Raw genomic sequence first — 22843 nt, forward strand, 5'->3', positions numbered from 1 at the left:
TCGAGGGGAGGAGGTTAAGTTAAAGCGTTGCCCCCACAGCCCCTTGAGACCCCAATCCTGCTCCCACCCCACCTGGAGCATCCCTCACCCAAAGTCGGCTCAGGATGCTGTGCCTCCCATCACCATGGCAACTCCCATCCTTGCTGGGTTGCCATGGCTCCCCGGCCCCCAGCCGCAGCGCATCCTCAGCACAGGGAGGACCCGACGTTTGGGGTCCCCAAGGGGATACTACCACCAAGGAATGAGCTGTGGGGCTGGGAGCCAAGGGGTGAGCTGGGGACAGGCTGAGGGTGTGCTGGTGTATTGCTGACACCTTGGGTGGGAGGGGCTTTGCGTGAACCTATGTGGGTGCTTGGGGGGGGGGGAGGGGGGGGGGCTGGTGGGGGTTGTGGACCCTGAGGAACATCACCTAATGCAGGTGGTAGCATCACACTCTGATCACCCTCACACTTTTCCAACTTCATTCCTTCCTCCGAGGGCTTCTCTGCTCAGCACAGGCTGGTGACAAGGCCCTCGGGTGTGGGTGCACACTGGCAGTATGCACAGAGCATGGGTGGCCACTGCCTTGTGCGCTGCTGTCCCCTGCCCTGTGTCCCTTTGAAATGCTGTCCCACCCCACAAAGTCATGATGTAGGGAAATCTCAGTGCAGCGCAGCACCGGGGTTAGGGCTGCATTCGTCATCAGAGCAAGAACCCAGAGGGCTGCTGGCGAGTGGCACTAAATAAACACAGCAACCGTGAGAAAAAGGCAGCCAGGAATAAATAGTTGAACCAAATAATAAGGCAAAGGAATAAACAAAGCGGAGACGTGCCCGGGCACGGCAAGAGCCTCCGACTTCACACTTCCAAGCTGGGCTCTGGCCCAGCCCCGACGCCCCGCAGGCAATGGAGGCCATCCCACTGGCAGCACAAGGATGGGCGCACCCCTGGCTGCAGGGATCCCCTACCACCATGTCCCCTTGGTTTGTGGGTCCGGCATCCCTCACCGGGGCCCTTCTTTTTCTGCCCGGGGTCAGGGCAGCTGCAGGGAACAAAGAGACATGGTTTAAAGCAGGCGGTTATTTTAAGAGCTGCACCGGTACTAATGGGGAAAAAATAGAAAGGAAAGCAGAATGAGTGAGAGAAGAGCATTTCCCCCAGACACACTCTCACAGCAGTACCTGGTGCAGGCAGGCAGTCAGGGGAAAAGAATTCCGATAAAAGGCAAATGATGCAAATTGGCACATTGGTCCTCTGTGCACTGGGAGCAGGGCACTTCACCAACAGGAGGCTGTCGGGATGGAACTTGGTGCACAGAGTCCCCAAACAGCACCCAGACCTGCAGCACTCGCATGGGTTACATGGGGCAGGACCCCGCGGTGCAGCAGGTGCCCTGTATCCCCTCCAGCCTCCAGCAGAGCATTCAGGAGGGGAGGTCAACCATGTTCTCCTTTCTCCACCCCTCCCTTTCTAAGATGAAGAATTTAATTTTAGTTTTTACAACTCCTTGTAGGTGGATAAATCCCTTCCTGGCGAGTCCGAGCCCTGGAAAATCTTGTGAATCTAACGCTGGCCCTTCTGGCAGTTACTAGAGCAATTCCTGTTTCTCTCCAGCCGCACTCTGTAAAGTTTTATAGTTTCCTGGTTGGGGCTGCGAGGCCCCAGCCGTGCCGAGGAGGGTGGCGGGGGGAACGCAGGAAGCAGGGGGCCAGGTGGGGCAGCCCTGCTATGCTCAGCTGTGAGCACCATGTCCCCATGTCCCCTGCTCCAGTGGGGCTGTGCCAACTGCCACCCTCCATCCCAGCTGGTGGAGATGCTGCAGAGCCAGCAACCTCCCAGTCATTGGGTTTTCTGTTCTGGCCTCGCTGGTATAGGCACTGCTGATTGAACATGGCACCCACCTGTTGGGTTAGGGACAGGGACAGTGGGGTGCTGCTCTGGGCATAGCTGTGATTAAAAACCCTGGTGGGTTTTAGGTGGTGCTGGGAAAGAGGTGCAAAAAATGTATAAATGAATGAATGAATGAATGAATGACATTAGCTCCATTCATGCCCATGGTCTGCCTCTGAGTGCTGAAGTCACCACGCTCAGCTCTGGGTGATATGTCTCCAAAAGGGACATGAGCGGGATGTGGGGACACAGGGAACCACCTCTTTGTTGTCCCACAGCAGCACCATGAGATGTCCCCATCCTTCCAGCATCACACCACCAGGGACACGGCAGGTCATCAGGACCTGACTCACCCCTTGCACCCTTCCCACAACCAGGCAGGGGTGAGGGTGTGTGTGGGGGCCATAAACTCTGCATTACCGCTAATTAAGCACTTGGCTGTCACCGAGGCTTCCCCGCACGCCCGCTGCTCTGACACTTTTACTATTTGGGGAAATGGCGTCCCAGGCCTTTGATGAACTTGCTGTGAAGTTGAAAGGAGTTTGTGGCGCGGTGCCAGGGCCCTTAGCAATTGTCTGTGGGACGTGGATGGGAAATGGCCCATTTATTAAAAAAGCGATAAATCAGATCTGGGAAGTGGGAAAAGCTGACCCATGGCTGTAAGGCAGCACGGGCTGGTCCCACACCCACGGGCACCCCTTCCCAACAGGCACAGGCTGAGGTCCCCCAGGGCAGCCTATGTGTGCCCACCCCAGTACCTCCATCCCAGCCCTATAGCCCCTATGCATAACATGGGCAGTGCTGTGTGCCTGCTTTGAGCCATCACCACTATTCTGCAGCATCCTCTGAGTGCTGTGCCTCAGCTCTTCCTAACGCTATCTGTGTGTGTTTGTGTGTGCATACATAGATATGTATTCATTTTATCCCCCACGCTTTGTGTTCCTCATCAATTATTCACATCTCATGAAATAGGAATGAAAACAGATTGCATGATGCTGGCCGTAGCCTTGTGGGAGGGAGATCAGCCTGAGGATTTCCCACCGCAACCTTTGGGCTTGGGGTGAGATGTGCCACCTGGACATGCCACCCAGAGCAGCACTGCAGGACAGGACCTTGACTTAAGGCCTGAGCCTCCCAGGAGGACAGAGAACCCATTGGTGGCCCTCAGCCTCTCGCTGCCGTGTGCCCACCATTCCCACTCCACGTGCTGTGGAGCTGCACTGATTTGAGCACTGCCACATCCCCACCCCTTTGTTCCCAACTCGCAGCCCACAGTAATCTTCCCTTTGCTCTTTTGACCATCCGCATACATTGAATAGGAGCGCTTAATTGAGCTGTCTGCACTGACACACTGGGCTTGTACTGAGTGCCTATAATTAATTTAGGACAATATCTGTGAATTATCTTGATTAGTCCATCCAAGATGCATCATCTCACATGGGCCATGGTGAATACCATATACCTCTGTGCGATCCATCCCCACAGCAGCAAGGTCTTCCAGCCTTTCCCAACCCAAATATGTAACAGTTTTGCTAACACAATACCTTCTCCATATCATTTATGAGCATAATGAACCACGCTGATACCAACCCCAGACATGAATGGGCGGACCAAGGCGGTCTGCATGAGGATATCTGGGTGCAGAGCCACATCTCCATGTCCTTAATGACATTTTTAATGGGATCTTCCCACAGCCTAAAGAATTCTTGGTGGGTCTGCCCCAGCGCCGCACTGAGTGCATTGCAGCAGCCCCTGCTCCATCCCTGGGATCCTGTTTGGGGCAGCCTCAGCAGCACGGGAGAGATGTTTAGGCTACGGCCGTGCTCTTCAGCCGTAGGAATTTAACCCCGCTGGTTCTGATTATGGCACAAGAAGTTCAGTTTCCAGCCCAGACCACCGTTTTTGCCTACTTAAGAGTGCTTGCATTCACCTCTGACCCCCCGGTGAGGTTTATGGCTGCATCGGCTGCCTCATAAACCCCCGGGGCTGGGCCCAGCACATAAAACCTACAGATGCCCTCAGCCTCTGTGTGCTCCCCGGAGTCCCCCAGGGCCACCCAATGTCACCCTCCCCACTGCAGGTCCTCCCATGGGATGCCTGGGGCAGTGCCACATGGTGGCAAGGGGCTGGTCCCAATGGAAAGTTGATGTGACCATAGGAATAAAGTGTCCCTAATCACCTGTGTGGGACCAGGATGACATTTCCTAAGGCAGATTACATTCAGAAAAAGTTAGTTCAGTGTCATTCCCTGCTCCCCATTGCAGCCATGGGAAAGGCCTCTGCTGGGGATGCTGCAGTCCTCCTTTTGACTCCTAGTAGAGACTGAAGGGGCAAGCAAGAACCTTCCCAATTTAGATGTTCCCAACCCAAGATGGGGGCAATAGAGAGGAGCAGCCTCATCACCCCCCTGTCCCTCTGTCCCTATTGCCTGGGGACAAGGACAGCAGCGCCAAGGGATGGCACAGTGTCCTACATCACCTGCATCGTCCAGCAGAGCTGAAACTCACTGTGCACAGTCAGAATCCCAGCCTCCCCTCCTCACTTGCTGCCCTCCATCAATGCTGTGGGCATGGGATGCTCTGGGGACACGGGTGGCCCTGGGGACGCTGACACTTGGACATTTCAAACAGAGCAGACTGCCTGCGAGCTCCTGGCGCCGTCCCCGGACGCACTCCTGGGTCCGAGGAGGGCTGCAAATGTTCTCTTCTCTATTTACATTACCAGGAATGCACAGAGCGAGGGGTGGGGGCTGTGGGAGGGGGGGGTATCGGCTGATTGTTCCCAGGATCCCCCTGTCAGAAAGCCTCCCCGCTCCCTTAGTGTCTCTTGATATATGGCTTGCATTAGGGGATGAAAGTGAGGCATAGCTTGGGGTTTTGGCACGACAAACCCCATTAAACTCTCTCTGGGAAAACGAGTCCAAAAAGTGTTTCGGGGGGTTGAGTCACTAAGGGATCTGCGAGCAGTATTTATACACATGGGGCCCAAAACCTAGCTGGGGGTGGGCACAGGACAGCACCTCTGGACCCTGCTGTCGCCCTTAATGTGGGTCGCAGCCCCCCCTCCCATTTTGGGGGCTGACCACAAATGCACATAGCCCTCTGCCATGTGGACATTTAGGACTGTGGGTTCCCAGGTGGGCAGAGCTCTGGGCCAGAGCATCCTGTGGCTGGTGGCACAGAGGCACTGTAGGTGACATTCAGGACACCACTGTGTGGACGAGCCCTGGACCCCATGCTCTGCCATCCCTTATGCCCAAGGCATGTGGGGCACCCCACCTGGTGCCCAGTGACATGGCACAGCCCTGGAGGGGAGGGGACAGACAGCCCTGGAAGATGTCCAGAACTCTTTTAATTAACCCGAATGAACCAGAGCTGAAGTTTCCAAGCCAAGCTGAAGTCTCCCTGTTAGGAGAAGCCCACAGTACCTGGCAGTAATTTAATAACTCCTATTCCAAACTCTTTAATGGCAGTGCCGTGGAACGGCTCCAAGCCCTCCGGTCTCCCTGCAATCAAGTTACCTTTACTGCTTTATGGCAGTAGGAACAGAGGTGCAGTGTGAACACCTCACCCTGATCTTGGGGTGGTGTTCCACATCCCGTGCTTCACGTCCCCTCTTTGCAGGAGGTTCTCCCCAAACACAGAGCTCTGTGCACTCACTGCCACACTAATACCTTCTTTGCTATTTTTAGTCCAGCAGCCCTGTGCTGTTGGTTGCAGCGTATTTTCTTTCTTACTTACTCTTTTTTTTTTTTCCCCCAGTAAATTCCAAATCTTTTTCCTTCTTTTTGCCTTCTATTCCGGGATTCAGCCTGCACCATTCCTCTTTGATCTGTGACGATGCCAAGAGTGTTTTGAAACTCTATGTATAGCACATCCCTTGAATTTCTCTTATCTAGCAAAGCAGCAATATCCTCAAAGAGCTGCAATGTGCTGCTTGTGCACCTGACACCGCTCTGCACCCAGCCCAGTCCGGGCACCTCCACACCCTACACTCCGCTGCCAACACTGTGATGCTGCTGCCCATCTCATTTTTCACACAGGACAAACATCCCCCCCTCTTTTTTCCTTTTCACCAAAGATATTTGAGTGCAGCCTTTAAAACTGCAGCCCTGAAATGACGGCACTTAGAAATGATAGTATTTAGGCCTCCAAACTAAGTGAATTTTCCAACACGGGCAGGTAAGCAGAAGGCTGCGTTCCATCGCTTGCAGCTCACAAGGGCAAAGATCTGAAGGCTGCTCTTCCATTTGTCCCCAAAACGTCTAGCGCTCCGCACACAAATACCATAACAAATTAATGTCAGATGCTTCCCTTGGTATAATTAGACGGGATTTAGAGTGGCAGAGCCAGCAAATTGCTACGATTTACATCAAGCCTCTACCCAGCATCCTACACCGACCACTGGGTCGTCACCACTAACAACTAATTAATCGCTTGGAGGCTGCGCCCTGGGCTCGGTCCATGGGGAGAACTTTGTTAGCCCTGGGTGGCAATGGGGCACTTGGCACTGCTTGGCCCTAAATTCAGTTCCCAAAGGTGCAGGGAGTGTTGCAAGGTTGGGGTTGTGCCAGCTCCTTGGGGTAACCATGGGGCCACAGGCTGCATCATGTTGGGTAGCACATACTGTGCTTCCCTTCCCAAACACACAGTGTGAATTAAAAAGGAAAAAAGCTCTCATTTTCAGGTTCTTTGTAAAGGACAAAATTCATCCAGGCTATCTAAGCTGTCATGGTGCTGGGCAATGTGGTTCTGCTGCAAAATGGAACCAACGTGCTGCCCTGCATCTCAGGAAATGTCCCATCCAACCAACCGCGTGCTTTTCCCACAAACTCCCCTCGAGCTGTAAAGCACATCTGGAGGATTTTAGGCAGAAAGGGATTTTCCCATAAAGTTGGAGGGGAGGGCAGCAGAGGAGAGAGACTGCCTGCACTTGGAAAAGCACAGGGACTCTGTTGCAGGGTGATGTTGAGTGGTGCAGCCCTGCAGCAAGAACGAATGAGGAACAATGTGTTGAGTAAGAGCAATCCGGGCACAGAGCTTCCCCCAGGGTGGGCAGGTTATTGAGGGGAACCAAGTTTTAGTGACTGTTTTAGAGATATCTCTCACTCTGCCTAATCCCTTGCTTCCAGAGAGGGCCATTCTCGTGGAGCCAGCCAGGAAGGGAGGATAGAGGGGGTGGCATGAAGGATGGCACAGCCCAGATGGAGGAGAGCAGATGGCAGGAGAGTCTGGACAGCCATCTCTTGATGGTTCATCATAGCAAGAGCAGTGCTCAAGGTCACCTGGGTGTCACTGGTAGAGAATGAACCCGGGTCTGGTCCAACGGAGCATCCTTCCCCTTCCTCTGCAGTGTCCTTTGCCATCAAGCCAATGGGAGCAGTGGGCACCAAGTGGGACTTTAGGGCAAAAAATTCAACAAGAAAGGTTAAAAAAATGCTTAAAGAATGGAAAGTGTATTGGGTTTGGGGTTTGCATGTTGCTTTTCCAGGCAGACGGGATTCCCCATACCTCTGCCCCAGCTATGTTAAGGTTCAGCGCCTGCGCTTCCAGCTGATTTAAAGCAAGGCTCAAGTTTATAGAGAATTAGTGAGATGAAGGAACATTATTTTTCTTTATTAGGTTAAAGGGTAAGTAAATACAATCAATCTCACCATGTATCACATGATGTCGGCAGCTTCCCACCTCAGCCAGAAAATTGCCGGCTCCTGAGTGGATTGGGGAATGACATTCGTAACTGCAAAAAACACAAACCTATGCATGTATATTTTAAAGGAAAAAAGGAAGGGTCACTGCATCACATCACCAATTGGTTAATTCTGAGCCCATTGAACTGACAACCAAACCCAGGCCGGGAGGCAGGAAGCTGCCTCCTAGAAGGGCAGGATCTCCTCCTGATTTCAGACATCACAACCCCAGTACCCTTCCAACAAACCCAGAGCTGTGGCAGCAGGGTGTGAGCTCACAGCACCCTCGTACTGCCCCTGTGCATTGATGTCTCTCCCCTCTGAATTGTGAATGAATGAACTTTCTCCCAGAATAAATAACCATCGCATGAAAGTTATTTTAGGGCCAGTCTCTGCCGGTGGAGTTTCCGCGCCTGCCGAGGCCCATCACATTGTTTTCTGCTGCTTTCCTTGGCACGGCCCCAGCACCAAGGTTCAGAAGTAATTGCAATAAAAGTCACATTGCTTTGAAGGGGGTAGGCAGGGCTGGGGAGGAGCTGGTCTGTCAGAAGGGCTGAGGACAGTCCCAGTGGCAACAAAGCTCATATGGTGTAGGGAGAAGGGTAGACACCATAGGGATGCCCCATAGGATACCATTGGGATGCCCCACGGGGTACCATAGGGACATCCCATAGATACCATAGATGTGATCCAGAGATACCATGGAGATATCCCACTGGTACAACCAGGGTACCCCATAGGCATTGCAAAGCTTTTGCAGACTCTATTATACCTGGGATGGTGAGGAGAAAAGAAGAAATAAGAGTCACAGCAATCAGATTATGAACAGAGTAGTATTACACGCGGAAGAGCCCGCGGGGAATGGGCTTCCAGGGCTATTTTTGCCCAGCAAAAGTTGCAATTAATTTGCAAAGGAAGTGGCTTAGCATTAGGAAACCCCGCGGGCAGACCCCGCACCCGGGGACGAACATCGCATTATTTTCTCATTTAAAACCAATCGTGGCCGGGAGGGGAAGGTCTGGGGCTGCTCCCCCCGGGCTGGCGCTAACGGGGAGAGGGGGGGCAGGCACGTTTGGAGGGAGAGGGAGCAGAAATTAACCTTGGAAAGCGTTCAAATTAGGCAGTGTAATAAGAGAACCACTTCTCTGGGTAAATTTGTTAGGATTAGGGCTCACTGAGCTGTTGAGGAGAATTCAGCATGGCTCGGAGCCAGAGCGAAATGAAGCTCCTGGCTGGGGCGGCTGCGGGAAAGTCCGGGCTAATGGGCTTTGGTTCAAACTCAGATAGGAAAAAAATCCAGGAACAAAGGCACTAATTCTTCCCAAAGCCCCCAAAATCTCAGTTTATACATTTCTGTTTATATTCGTTCATAATAGATATACACAGCTGTTCTTATCATTCATATTCAAATTCCGTGCGCATCTTTAGCATTTATTACTCCTGCCTCAAAATGATTTTAAGAAAATGGCAGACAAAACCCAACCTGCCTCAGGGTGTGATATTGCTGTGTCCTGGTCTTCCTATCAGGACTCATCCTCGAGGGCTGGAGGGGACCCATTGCCATGGCTGCACTCACCAGCAGCTCAGTGGGGTTGGGGGGCTTTGAGCAAAGCACACAGAACACCTGTGGGAACACCACACATCGTTATCCCCTTTGCATCTTTAAACACTTACCTCTCAGTCCTCCAAAGTTGCTTTTAAGGACAAATCTTGCACTGCTGAACAAAGCTCATTAGCAAAATGGGGGGTGAGCAGCAGGGACACGGGCGCCGAAGACACATCAGGCGTTGTCATCAGGTTTCAGAGTTAATCCCAACTGGAGCTGTAAATCCCAGGATGAGGCACCAGGGATGAGCAGATCGGTCTGCCCCTGTCCCACTGGGCTGATGGGGGTGGGCTCTCACCTCTTCCCCACCAGAGGAGGGTGACTTCAGGCAGCCTTCCTCCAGGAGTGCATACTTAGTGCTGCAGGGGGACGGGATGGGACCAGGCAATGTGTGAACTCCTGGCTTGAAATTAGCTAATAGCTTCAGAAGATGCCAATAGACAGCAGGGGAGGGGAGGAGTGATTTATGGGGGAAGATTAAGTGGAATTATTAGGGCCGCCTTGCTGCTTAGGAGCTTCTCAGCCACAAAAATGGGATGGCTTTCTGCAGGCACAGACGGCGTGAGGTCAACAGCATTGTACCACGGCTCTTCCATGTCCCAGCAATGTTCACCGGCCTCACTGCTCCCACGTGTAATGAGTTGCTGTGGTCTCAGGCAGGAGAGCTTTTCATCGCTCTATGGGGAAGTACTCACGGTTCCCTGTTCCAGGAGCCCTGGATGTAATAAAAAGGCCTCCTCAGGCTTCAAAGCGGGAGGATTTTCATTGCTTCCTGGGCTGAGAACAAAGCACCATTGAGTGTGGCCAACGGTTGTCTCTGCTCCGCGATGTGCATCAGCCACCGCGCCCTGGGGGCTCAGCAGTGGGTTGTGCAGGGGGAGATGGGGCACTTCAGGATGGGTTTGCCAGCCCTGATCACCCACCTGGGAAGGTGAGCAGCTCTGTAGGTCGCTCCCTGCCTGAGCCTGGTTGGGTGCCACTGCTCAGACTGGGGGACAGCATCACCTCCAGGCAGTACCTGCAGACAAAGGGCTGCCGAAGCATTGAGTAATGCGATTTTCAGCAGGGATTGTGTGCATGACTGTGTAAATAACACAGTCAGAGGTACCATGAAACCAGCTGTTTTCACGTCAAAATGGAAATTTAATAGAGTAACAAGCAAGGTCTGCCGGGGATGCACCACCAGCAGAAGCTCAGCACTGGGGCACAAGCTTCTGTCCCCATTGCACCCAAAGCTCAGTACTTACCTGGAGCTGTGCAGCTTCACCTGCCCCCTGCCCTGCAGTACACCAGGGATGGACAAGTAGATGGTGAATACGTCAGCAACACAGAAATCCCCTGTCACCTCTGTGGGTGCAGGGCTCCAGTAGGGTCAGGCACAGGGGCTGCCCCCACTGCCCTCAGTCAAAGCAAAGAGCAGGGCTGAGTCTCATTCTCCCATCCCCTCTGCCCCCCATGCTGTCACCCTGCAGTCATTTCCAGGTAACAGGAGGCCTTTACACTGAATGGAGCCTGAGGCAGGAAAGCTGACATAGAAAGGAAAATAAAAAAAGAATAAAAGAATATCAAAGGAAACTATCTGCACAGCTCACTGCCAAATCTGCCCAGCAGTGCTTCTGCTCCCGACCCCTTCCAGGTGGCTGTGGTGCTGTTCTGTGCACAGGAAGCTGCTGCTGCCCTGCTCAGGAACCAGAGCTTTTATGCTGGAGCTGGAGATGATGATCACCTGCTCCAGCCCCACTACCTCCCCCCGTGCACAGCCTCAATGCAACATGCTCCAGGCACATGGCTGAGGCCAAAACCTCAGAGAGAACAGTGCTGATTTGCAGTGCACAAAGGAGATTCTACTCCATTCTCCTCCATGTTCTCACACCAAGTTTACAGCCTCCATCTCCAAACCATCTCTGGGTTCATCCTGGCTGGAGTCCAGGCTATTTGGGGCAGCGGAAGCCCCAGTGTCCTTCAGGGCCCCCACATTGCTCACCCTGGATCTTGCATCCTCTGCATGGCTATAATGCCCAATCTGGGGCAGGATGCTGCAGCACTGCTTTCCTGCTGCCTCCAACAGTGACCTGACAGTTCCCCTTGCACAGCACCATGAGGAGCTGCTCCACCTCTACAATGTTTCCAAACCCCAAATAACACCCAAACCCTGCTGCTGTAAGGTTTAATCCAGCATGTCCAGCTCACAACATTCCCAGTGCTCCCATCCACCTGGTATCCAGCTGTCCCCATCCCAGTGAGGACATGCTGTTCTGAGATAGGTTTGCCTCTCTGGGTGCTTTTCTTGATGTCCCCCCTGAGCAGCCCAATGTAAGCAGCATGCAGGGACTGGTGGGGATGCGTGGCCGTACCTCAGCATGCAGCACATCGCCGTGCCTGCAGGAAACATATGTCACTGGTTAAACAGATTGTGAAAGCTTCAATCGCTTCCTTATGGCACGCCAGCAGCTCTGGCCCCACACTCCTCTCCTGTGCCGGTGCTGGATGTTGGTGTCCTGAGGAGATACAATGGCCCCAGAAGGAGCTGGGCAAAGTCATTTGGAAGGAGTGCCCTCAAAGCCTTTTGGGGCCAGGACCATCCCTCCTTCGTCTCCTGTTCCCAGCTCCCATCCCCAAAATTTACCAACACTTGAAAATATTTGATGTCTCCCTGTAAAAACACACACGTTAAAAACCTGTTGGAGCCTGAATTATGTTTTTAAGATGTTGCTCAATTTGTAAGCATCATAAAAAGCTGAAATAAGTTATCCTGGAAATAACCACAGGGAAATTACAGACCCGAGCCCAATGTAGCACACAGCTTGCCCTGCATCTAACCCAGCCAGCAACCCATGGGGCTTTTGGGGACAGTATTTTGGCCATTGAATGGGCAATAACCTCAGGCAGCTTTATGGCCATCATTACGCATCTCAGCGGGTTCCCAGCCCAGAAAGGTGTTAACGAAGGCCGACCCAGCCGGCTTTGGTGGAGCCGCTGGCAAGGAATCAGAGAGCCCAGGTCTGTTCTGTTGCCAGGTTATCAGTGGATCCATCAAGTGGTGCCTGCAAGACGCCAAATCTCTCAGTTCCCCCATATGGATGCCATCCACGCTGAGCCATTTCCTGCCTAATCGCTATCAGCCCCTCTCCTCCCTCCCTGCTCTTCATAGAGTAACTCCACAAATGTTTTACAACAGGTAAAAATGCACTAAGCACATACCCAATGTCACAAAGCCTCCCGAGCATTGTGCACCATCCAGGCAACAAATGGGACACAAGTGCGATGGTGACCTTGAGATCCTTCACACCCTGCATCCCTGACCCTGCACATAGCCCTGGGGGTGAGGGAGGTCTCATGGGCACCCAAACAAGGGGGACAGAACCCAAACAACCCCCCTGGCCAAGGTGTGCCTTATTTACCCCAGTGCATGCAGAGAGGAGGTTACCTTGTGAAGGTTTCTGTGCCTGATAGCCTGGGATTGTTTTGGCTTTCATGTGGTCTCTAATGAAAGGGAGTCTGGAACAGATGCAGATTTGAAAGAAAAGAGGAGGAGGAGGAAATTTCTTAGCATAGGGTTTCGGTTCCCCTGCCTATAAACAGTGCTGACAGCGAGAGGCGGCAGTGATAAACGCTGAGATAAGATCCCAGCTAGACAGGTAATTCGGTGCCAGAACTCTGCCTGGAAGTCGCCAGCAAGGCTCCAAGCTGGGCAGGGCACAGTGCGGAGCTCTCCGGGGTGCTGGGGCCGGGGACCCCGTGATGGAGATGGGGACCCCAATGGGAGACAGTGCCTTGGTGCCAAGTGCCCTGCCTGGTCTCCTCGAGTGCCTGCTGCTCCCTCTATATCCTAAAACCCATTTCGCTTCCTCTTCTGATGAGCTGTCACATATTCTTAGAGTTAAACGTCGTCACATGCACTCACTGGTTGGGGAAACACTTCCTTCTGTTTAAAGATTCATGGGTATTGGTCTTGGAGAGAATGCAGTGTTCCCTCCCCCCCCCCTTTTTTTTTTGTGGTCAGAAGTCACCACGTGGTGGGATTGTTTCTGATAACAATAAATAGTGCCGCAGCCCCAGGATCATTCCATCAGCAGTACAATTTGCCCGGGCTGAGGCAAGGGGAGAATATATCCCAGTGCCTCGAAGAAGGAGCATGAATGGCTTGACGTAGGGATGGTGCATGTAAATTGTGCAGAACTATATAAGGGCCACAGAAATACAGCACAAACCTTACACAACCATGGGCGTGATTCATGGGCAGGGAGCAACATCCATCACCTGGCGGGTGGAGCAGGTTCTGCGCAGCATGGCTGCATTTGGATCTTATCACGCGGCATGACGCGACCTGCCTGCACCCCAGCAGGGTATAGGAGCACAGAGGTTGCTTTCCAACTGGCTGCAGCTCTCAGGGACAGTGGAGAGCCCCGTTGTACCCAGGTGATAACAACGAAGCGTTTCTACAAAGGAAAATGCCAAAAAAAGAGTAAAAATGGCAGCGGGCTGCCCAGCACAAAGCTGCCGGAGTTCAAAAGGAAACACCCAAAGCTCCGGCAGCTCTCGACCCAGTTGCTAACAAAGAGCTGGCGATGGAAATTGCTTTTGCTCTAGCAGACGCATGGACGTGGCTCTTTTTGAGGCTGCCAGGATGGGATCGGCAGTTGGAGATGAAGGTTTTCGTGAGAAGCTGGATTCTAAAACGCGTAAATTAACTGAGATGTGCCCCAGTTCCTGAAAGGAGCTACATGCCTCTGATCTACCAGGACGCTTTCTCCCATCGTCAGAACAGTGAAGTAGGGGGAACTACTTGACATAATGTGTTTGGGGTTTCAAAGCCCTTTGACAAGGTCCCTTACGAGAGGCTATTAAGGAAATTAAACATTTGTAGAGCAAATGGAGAAAAGTAACTCCAAGGGTTGGAGACAAAGAGGGAAAACAATTTGTGTTAATAATGACTGCCTTCCAGAGGGCCGCAGCACTAACAGGAGCCTCCCCGAGTTTTTGTGCTCGAACCCCTGGTTAAAGGGATGCATTAATGATCTGGAAAAGGAGAATGAAAAATGTCATGAGAAAATCTGGCAGAGGACCCAAATTATATGGAGGATTCAGAACAAGAGAAGACTACAGGGAACTTCAAAAGGACCGAGGAGAGCTTGATGAATGGGCCAGTCAATGGCAGATGAAATCCAAAGTAGACAAATGCAGAGCCATGCACGCTGCGAGGAACAATCCCAACTAATTCAAACAAAATGTGAAAACGCATAAGGAGCAGGATAGATAAGCAGTGGGAACGCTGCAGTGCCAATACCTCCACTGACATTCTGCCACTGCCAGCATCGCAACCAGCCCAGCTCCTTTGCCTTGAGCCTCTGCTTGTATGGCACTGCACTGAGCCATGCCATGCCCAGCAGGAACATAGGGAAAGGACCAAGCATGGGAAGCTATAAAGACTGAGAAAGTCCCAAAGACAGAACATCTCCTCCAGTGGAACTGCAGAGATCATCCTCAGATCATCTGTAAGGAGAAGCCTAGTCAGGTATTTACCTAGCCCAACACCACTCAGACAGGTGAATCCCACACCTCCTTCCTGGGATTCACCTTCTCCAGGCTGCTGGCTGGGAAGCCCCAGGCAGAGTCAACCCCCAACAGGACACACAGGTCCATCCAGTGGGGTGAGAGCCATTCCTGACCCTGATGTCACCTCCTCTGGGAGGGGATGAGTGGAGGGATGGCTGTTCATGAAGAGAATACTTGGCTCCCCAGATTCCAGTACAAGGCAGGGAGAGCTGGACTGCACCCTGTCAGCATTAACAGATCCTTTGGAAACTATCAGCATTCTCAATGTCTGATACTGGGGGCAGTGGTGTGCAGGGCGTGCCCTGAGGCAGATGCCAGCAGCCCCATGGCGTTCTTTTGGCTTTGACACTGGAAAGAATTGAGGTAGCAAAGGGAAGTCTCCACTACAGACAAGGGACAAAGGCTATAATGCCAAACCAAGCATGGAACAGCCAGGAGACAGAGGTAGCAGTGCCAAGGAGGCAGAACTTGGGAAAGGACACAGGAACATTTGGTGCCACAGGAACATGAGCAGAGTTACCTAAAGAGCCCAGCTGGGTTCCCCCTGGCCACTCCTGGTTCCACTGTTACCCACTTTTCCACATACAAATCCAATATTTATTTCCAGCAAGTGGCTGGCGGGGGGTAGAGGAAGGAAAGACACTTATTGAATAATTGCGCAACCCTCAAGAAAAGCCATAAATTACCCTGCTCTATCTGTCACTATAATTTCCAGCCAAAGTCCTAATGAATCTTTCCCAAAAATAGTGTAAGGACAGGTCTGAAAATGTATTGAACCAGCTAAGCACTTGGGTAAGCAAAGCAGGAGCATTAATAACAGCCATGAGACACCACACACTGCAACAGGGACCAAACATCCCAGGCCACCACTGCTCAGAGCGGAGCTGCTGGGGAGGTCACTGCCCTGCTGTTATCCGAAGCCTTAACTGTTCCAAACTTTTAAAGTAATTATAGGGAGGAAAACCCGGCAGCAGAAAGCCATTGCTAATGGAAACTGCGGAGGTACTGTTCTGTATGGGCAAAAGAGGTAACAGCTTTGCTGGAGGCTGTCCCATAGTTTCGGTCCATAAAGCAAGAGCAGGAGAGATTTGTTGAGAAGTGAACCACGTCTCACCTCCAGGTTTCAGTCCAGCATGGGGCAGATAAAAGCACAGGCAGTTTTTCACAATAACAAAACACTGTACAAAGAGAACTTCTGCAGACTGCTTCTCCAAGAGGTGTTTCTGTTTTCAGTTCAAACACATTTTTTGCCTTTTTCCCCCTCAAATACCTCCATCAGTCAGCATAACAGAAGGTCAAACACAGCCTAGGAGGTGGCAGTGGGGTGTCCAAGTCCCAGCTCTAGCTCATTTTCCCATGGACTGTGCTCTACACCAAGACCTTTCTCCTATACCTCTCCCCTAAGCAACCACAGCACAGTGAACGATAACATCTTTACCTAACCCTGACTTAATGCAAGACTTGGGAGCTCCAAAGTTGCACTCAGTAGGGTAGAGGCATGACCCTGAGGGTGCCCAGTAGACTGCTCCAGATCTGGCCCACAGTCCCCAGACATACCATGCATTTTCACTCCTTATTTCACTCTGTGTTTCAGATGCTGTTCCCACCGTGAGGATTTACTGCTGCACCATCTGCACTCAGCCCTCCGCTGCGTATCGCAAGATGCCATCTACAAACAGGCAGAGAGGCTCTCGCTGGGGCTTACAGGGCTCCCACTACTCTGACATCCGAGCACTCCACAAACATTAATGGATTTAAGCCTGCAAACACTGGTTGAGTCAGGGAAGAAGTATTCCTCCTGCTTACAGAGGGTGAATATGGGGCAGCAGCCAAGTGGTTCGGCCAAATTCACAGCATGTTCTGTAGCACAGCACACATGGGGAGGCAGGTTCTCACTTCCTGGGTAAGCGTCCTAATGCTGAACACTCTGTGCCCTCCCAGTTCCCATGAGCTGCCTTCCTATGGGGGGGATTCTGGAGGCTGTGCCCACCCAGTTCTGCCAGCAGAGCCATACCCACAGGCAGCATCACACAACGCTGGAACCAGAAAATTAATGCTTCACCTGGGCTTGGTGTGACACTTCCATTCCATCTGACAGACTAAATATTTGACTTCATAAATGTCAAAGTATTTCCATCAAAAACATCGACAGCAGAGCCTGACATTTCTTAATCTTTTTTTTTTTTTTTTTTTTTCCTTTGCCATTCTATGAACATCTTCTATATTTCAACTTAGTCTTGATTAGAGAGGAAAAGCACATTGCAATTGTTGACTGGCGTGAATGATTACATGTATTTAACCAATCTGGGAGCTGGCCCTGCTGGGAGGTGGCAATCCCATGCAGCCCTCCCATGAACCCACTGACCCACATTGCTTCCCAAGGCCATACATCCCACAAGGTGCCAGCACTCAGCACCACGCTTGGCCCATGGGGTCACGCTGGGCTGTACCACCTCCCACACACCAGTGAGAGAAATAGATGACAAAAGCACGTAGCACGTGGAAATCTGTAGTCAGCCACATTTTGATACAGTCCCCAAAGTACCTAATTATGCAGCACAGATTTCTCCCTGCTCCTCACTCCAGCGATAGCTCACCCTGAATCCTTAATAGGCCTCCAGACTGTGTGGACATAAAGGAGACATTGGCTTCTCCCACTCTTCCAACAGGACGTGAGAGCAGGGGCAGAAGGGTGACACCCTGATCTCATCAGGTAGAAAGTAATTCAGGGGCAAGGTGCAACACCTCCATTGACATCTGGCCCTGGTGGGTGGGTGGTGGGGGAACAAGCAGCTGTAACAGAGCAGGAACACACTCTGAGGGGGTCTTAGAGGGATTTGGGAAAGAGAGAGAGGGCCAAAAAAATTGCAGCAGAGCAAGAGCTAATTGCCAAGATGAACAGGCTTCAACAAGTGAAGGGTGAGCTCTTGATGGATGAGGTGTTGACTGATATGTGAGTGTTACCCACACAGCCCATACAGGCTGATGCAGAGAGGGGCTGAGCTGTTTGGGGTTAGAGCATGCACCCCTTGGAGCATCACAACCACGTGAGCAGACACAAGGGAATCTCCTGCACCAGTTCTGGTTGTTTCCCCACACTGAGTCCAGGACGTGTGATGGAGCAGCAGCTCCACATAGAATCACTCAGATAGGAAAATGACACTAAAGTCCTCCAGTCCAACCACTGACACATCACCACCATGCTCACCAAACCCCTGATGGAGAACCCCAGCGAGAAGGCAGCCACAGCTCAGCCTGTTGATTCCTACCACTCACATTGCCTTGCCCACAGTACATCCAAATCCTTGAGGTGCTGGTTATGTTTAAGAGCTGGCCGCATACCCGGCAGGGCAGCCAAAGGCTGTTCTGAGGCAGCAGGCACAGGTGGATATCTGCTTGGAAAACCAGGGCCAGCTGTGAGGAAATAAATAAAAGCAGCCAGCTCTGAAGCTCAGCCAGCCCAGGGACACATTAACCACACAGCCAGGAGAGTTGTGAAGTGGCTGTGCGGATCGGACAGCTTAGGAGATGGATGAACGCTGTGGCTGGGAGAATTTGTCAGTGTTTAAATTAAATGAGGATGGACGCAGAGGTACTCCAGCTTTGGCAGGAACACCTGGGACTGTACCCAGCACAGGGCTGAGGACAGCAGAGCCCACTGCTCCCTGAGGGCACATACCCCAGTGGGGCAGGCACGGCTCATGGAAGAGAGGGAGGAAAAACTTCTAACAGTTATTATTTGCAAACATATCATTCAGCCGGCCCCGTTTCTAGGTTACACAGCTGACAATTTTGTAATGCAGAAAGGAAAAGATCAAAACCAGCCGACATGTCAAGCAACATAAGCCACAGAAGACAAAACACAGGGAAAAAAAAGGCTGCTTTTCAAAGGGGAAGGAGAAGGAAGACATTAAACCGTGGGGTGCCCCAAGATCTCCACCAGACCCAAAGCTGTTTCCCTCTCTGCTGTGTATAGTAACAGTGATTTGGAAGGGATTTGGGAAGCTCTTCTTGTGGCCGAGCTGGTATCTGCTATATGGGGCAACTGAGCTGCATTGGGGTAGAACAGCAGAAGGAGGGGGTGGCAATAAACCCCAAAGCACAAAGATTAAATTAATGTTTTTGAGCGTAAGTTGCAAGGAGAGCCCCAGCAGTCTGCCAGGACCAATGGCAACTGAAGTGTGGGAACGGAACACTGATAAAACATTTTGGGGAATATGTATGGCTTATAGGCATGAGGGAAAAGAAGCACTAGCGAGACAGAAGGATGATAATAAATGAGAAAGGGGCTGGGAGGGATGAAGAGCTCTGGAATGGCTGTTGCTGAATTGCTTTTTTAAATTGCTCTTTAAGGCGATAACTAAAGAGAAGAGGCATGGTCAATTAGGAAGTAATGAAGACCTTGTAAATACACTTACTGATAAAAAGCACGTAGGGGAGCGCTCGGCAAACCCAGCGCACGCAAAGCAGCCGGGCAGAGCAGCATGCGCTGCGGGTTATTAAGGGAATTCACTAACGAACTTGTGAGACACCACCACTTAAAAACTCAGTACCAACAGAATGAAATCGCGGTTGGATTGATTCAGTGCTGGCATAACAAATCAACAGGGGGCTCAGGGGGTTGTGAGGGAGGAAATAAACACAAAGCAAAATTAACGTGACGTGTGGTAACCAGGAAATTCTTCTCCTCCACTGGGCAAGGAATGGCACAAGAATTGGAGATCAAGGGAAAGGTAGAGCAACTGGCACAGGTCACCCAGAGAGGTGGTGGATGCTTTATCCCTAGAGGGGCTCAAGGTCAGGTTGGACAGGGCTCTGAGAAGCTGATGGAGCTGTGGGTGTCCCTATTCATTGCAAGGTGGTAGAACCAGATGGCCTTTAATGTGCCCTTCCAACTCAAACAGCCCTATGGGTGGGTGCTACCTGGAAGAGCTGTCAGAGCACTGCTGCTGGGCACCACTGCTTCTCATCCATCCGATGAAAACTGATACTGAAAACTGCTGAACAAACCTAGATTATTTTAATTTCTAAATCCAAACAACTCCAATTGTACCCTTTTGCCCATGCAGAGCTGGGGATTCTCTCCTCTGCTCTCTTAGCAAGGCAGTGCTGGGGGCTGAGAGCACAAACCCCAGAGAGCAGGGTGAGGGTTTAAATACAGAGCGAGCCATCCTGTTTCATTTTACACTATACCACAGAAATCAGGCCATGCAACAAAATCAGCATCCACCAGGTGATTGCCTCCCCCCAGCAGATATTTGTTACCAGCCCCTTTGGCTCCATGCAGAGCAGCCCCTGCTCAGACTCACACTGAACATCTATTTAGGGTAGGATTTTGCTTTAAGGACGAGCAGCAACCGAGCTGATGGTTACAGAAATAGAGGGGGAGAGGAAAAAAAGCCAGTTGAAGAAACATTTCCTAAAGAGTCTCAATTAACTAATTAACTGAGTGTCTTCATATACCAGCCCTTCCCTTGCAGCTTCAGAGCCACCCATCTGCAGAGGGTACATGCACCAACTCTTAACGTATCATAATGGTAATTACATACCTACAGCTGCTGTCAGTGGATTGCCCTCCAATAAGCAGCCCTCCTCCTTCCCCCTGGTGCTGTCAGCGCTGCTTTCTCATTGTTTGGCATCACATTACCCAGAGCCAGGCTTGGGGAGGGAGGGGAGAGCAAGCATGAGGCCCATCCACCATCCCCTTACTACCTGTTGTTTGGGTTCCACTTCTGCCTTTTTTATAGGCTCACCTTTCCCAGCCCACCTGCTCTGATGGGGACCAGCTGTCCCACGTGTGCTGGGATGCTGACCTGGGTGCCACCACCTTTTCTCTCCTCCCACCCCAACTCAGCAGCACCTGGCTCAGCTCCCTGCTGGGCACACCTGGGATACATTCTCCTCGCTCCCACCTCCAGCTCTGGGCATTGAAGCTATCCAGCACTGTTCCCTCCTAGGATTCATTGCTATGGGATGTGCTCCTGCACCCAAAATGCCCTCCCAGAACACTCAGTTGCTGGTTTAAATTCCCAGCCTCTTATCATATTACAAAGTAACTACGGTGCTCCTGCGCTCCTCTAAGCTTAAACACCTTTTATTCTCATTAAAGGGGTCCGTGCCTCTCTCCCGCTTCTCTATCTCCCAGTTAAAAGCTAATTAATGACTGTTGACTTTCCTAGCAGATGTTCTCGCTTCAGCGCCGGTAGGAACTGCTGTGATTTGTGACCCGTGGGGTTGGGATGGGGCGGAGGAGGGAGCCGTGCCCAGCCGGCCCTGCACCACACCGGAGAGAACGCGGCTGCTTGTGAGAGCGGCACTGCTTGTTTTTCTTGGAAAGAAGCAAAATCCTCAGATAGGGGTAAAATCCTGATTCCACAGAAAATTAAGCAGTGTGGATTTCAGCCGGGTCTGGTCAGAGGTTTATTTCCCCTCGTACAAGAAAACCTCTCATAAATCACTGCTCTCTCCAAGGGTTTTTCAAAGCAGTGATGCAAAACAGAACTGCACTGTCCACGGAAGGCTCGCTGGCCCTGAAGTGTGCTGGGGAAGTGGGAAGAGGCAGGCAGCCATCTCCATAGCCCAACCTCCCCGTGCTGCCTCTGCTGCCCCTGCTGTGTGTGGGATATGACGGCAAAGGGTGAGTGGAAGTAAAGAAGGGTGCTGAGGAATATGGATGACAGCGAGGGATCAGCACGCTGTGTGCCCCATGGCAGGGATGTGGCAGCTGTTCTTGCTGATGGGGTGCCATCCCCATGGCACTAACAGGTGGCGAATGTTAGGCATCCTAGTGGGCATGAATGTGCTGGTGGGTGTGGGCATCCCAATGGGATTGGGTATTCTGATGTGCATGGGCATCCCAAGGGGTATGGGTGGCCTGGTGGCCATTGGTAACACAATGGCTTTGGTTATCTCAATAGGTATCCTGGCTGGCATGGGCATCCTAATGGGTACAGGTGGTCTGGTGGCTAAGGGAATCCTGATGGCCATGAGCATCCCAATGGGAATGGATATCCTATGCCCTGGGGACACAGAGGTACAGAGTCCCTGCCATCAGGGTGCATGTTAGAGATACTTGTACAAAAATGCTTCCAAAAGCACTACCAAGTAGCGATGCTCCTGGCCTAACAGCCATGCAAATCCCTCTGATGATTACAGTGACTTCCTAATATCGACAGAAACCTCTGTGCTAATGAAATGCACCAAAGTTAAGCAGCCGTGGAAATGCTGATGTAAAGGAGAAAGGGCACTAATGGAAACTCAAATCCCCAGAACTAAAAGGCTCTGCTGGCAGGGCAGGAATGGGGCTCCCTGTGCCCCCATCCCAGGGTGCTGGTGGGACATTCCCAGCTTCCCACCTTTGATTCCAGAGCTGCTGAGATGCTGTTCCATCCGAGGGCTGGAGGACAGTGCTACTGGTGTGTCATGGGCACAGCTGCCCACAGCCCTGCCAGACCCTGATGGAGAATTTCCCATCAAGCTGCAGTAGAAAATAGGATTTCAGCTTTTACTTTTCATGGTAAATGTTTCTGATTCTGCCGGCTGATGTGTTCACCTCTCAAGTTAATAGACAATAAGCAAGGCGATGTCACTCTTGTTAAGGAGACAGAGAAGGCTCCATTGAAATGCAGTGTGCAGGGCAATGGAAGTCAGGATGCTGTGACATCCATCTCCTCTGTGGGATGCGAGAGCCATTGCTGCATCCCCAAAATGCAGCACCGGAGGGGCTTAAAACCCACAGACCTGCCAGTTCAGACTGCTTTGGTGTTTTGTCTTTGGGTTGAAAGACAGAATTCATAGGGAGGGAGCAGCAGCTGGATGCATCCTAACAAACCCGGATTCCTAGCAAAGCCTTCAATAATGTGTCCGTCTGGTAGTATGGCACTTGAACAGTTGATTCAGATTGGTTTGGATATGAGCCTTGTCACAGAAGGAATTGGGAAGGGTTCTTCTAACACCTCCAATTAATTATCTCAGAGAGGGAATGACCAGCATCCAAATTAAGGCTTCAGTTGTGAACAAGTGCCTCTTGGCTGTATGGGTTTGGGAGGGGATTGGGACAGGCAACTCTGTGGTGGGTTTGTTTGAGGCCTCAAAGTTTTTGTGTCCTCAAAGTGGTTTGATGCACA

The 22843-nt window shown here is 51.7% G+C and overlaps 1 long non-coding RNA gene across 1 annotated transcript; it reads right to left on the bottom strand.

Moving 5' to 3' along the window:
* Nucleotides 1–378: 378 nt before the first annotated feature.
* Nucleotides 379–21756, bottom strand: LOC107318294. Its single transcript, XR_004308406.1, has 5 exons — nucleotides 20267–21756; nucleotides 13373–13600; nucleotides 12589–12659; nucleotides 7523–11659; nucleotides 379–7267 (listed from the first exon to the last, which is right to left on the bottom strand). It is a non-coding gene; the product is annotated as an uncharacterized LOC107318294 (long non-coding RNA).
* Nucleotides 21757–22843: the final 1087 nt, after the last annotated feature.

This window comes from Coturnix japonica, chromosome 9, assembly GCF_001577835.2.
Source record: "Coturnix japonica isolate 7356 chromosome 9, Coturnix japonica 2.1, whole genome shotgun sequence".
In the NCBI taxonomy this organism is placed as follows: Eukaryota; Metazoa; Chordata; class Aves; order Galliformes; family Phasianidae; genus Coturnix; species Coturnix japonica.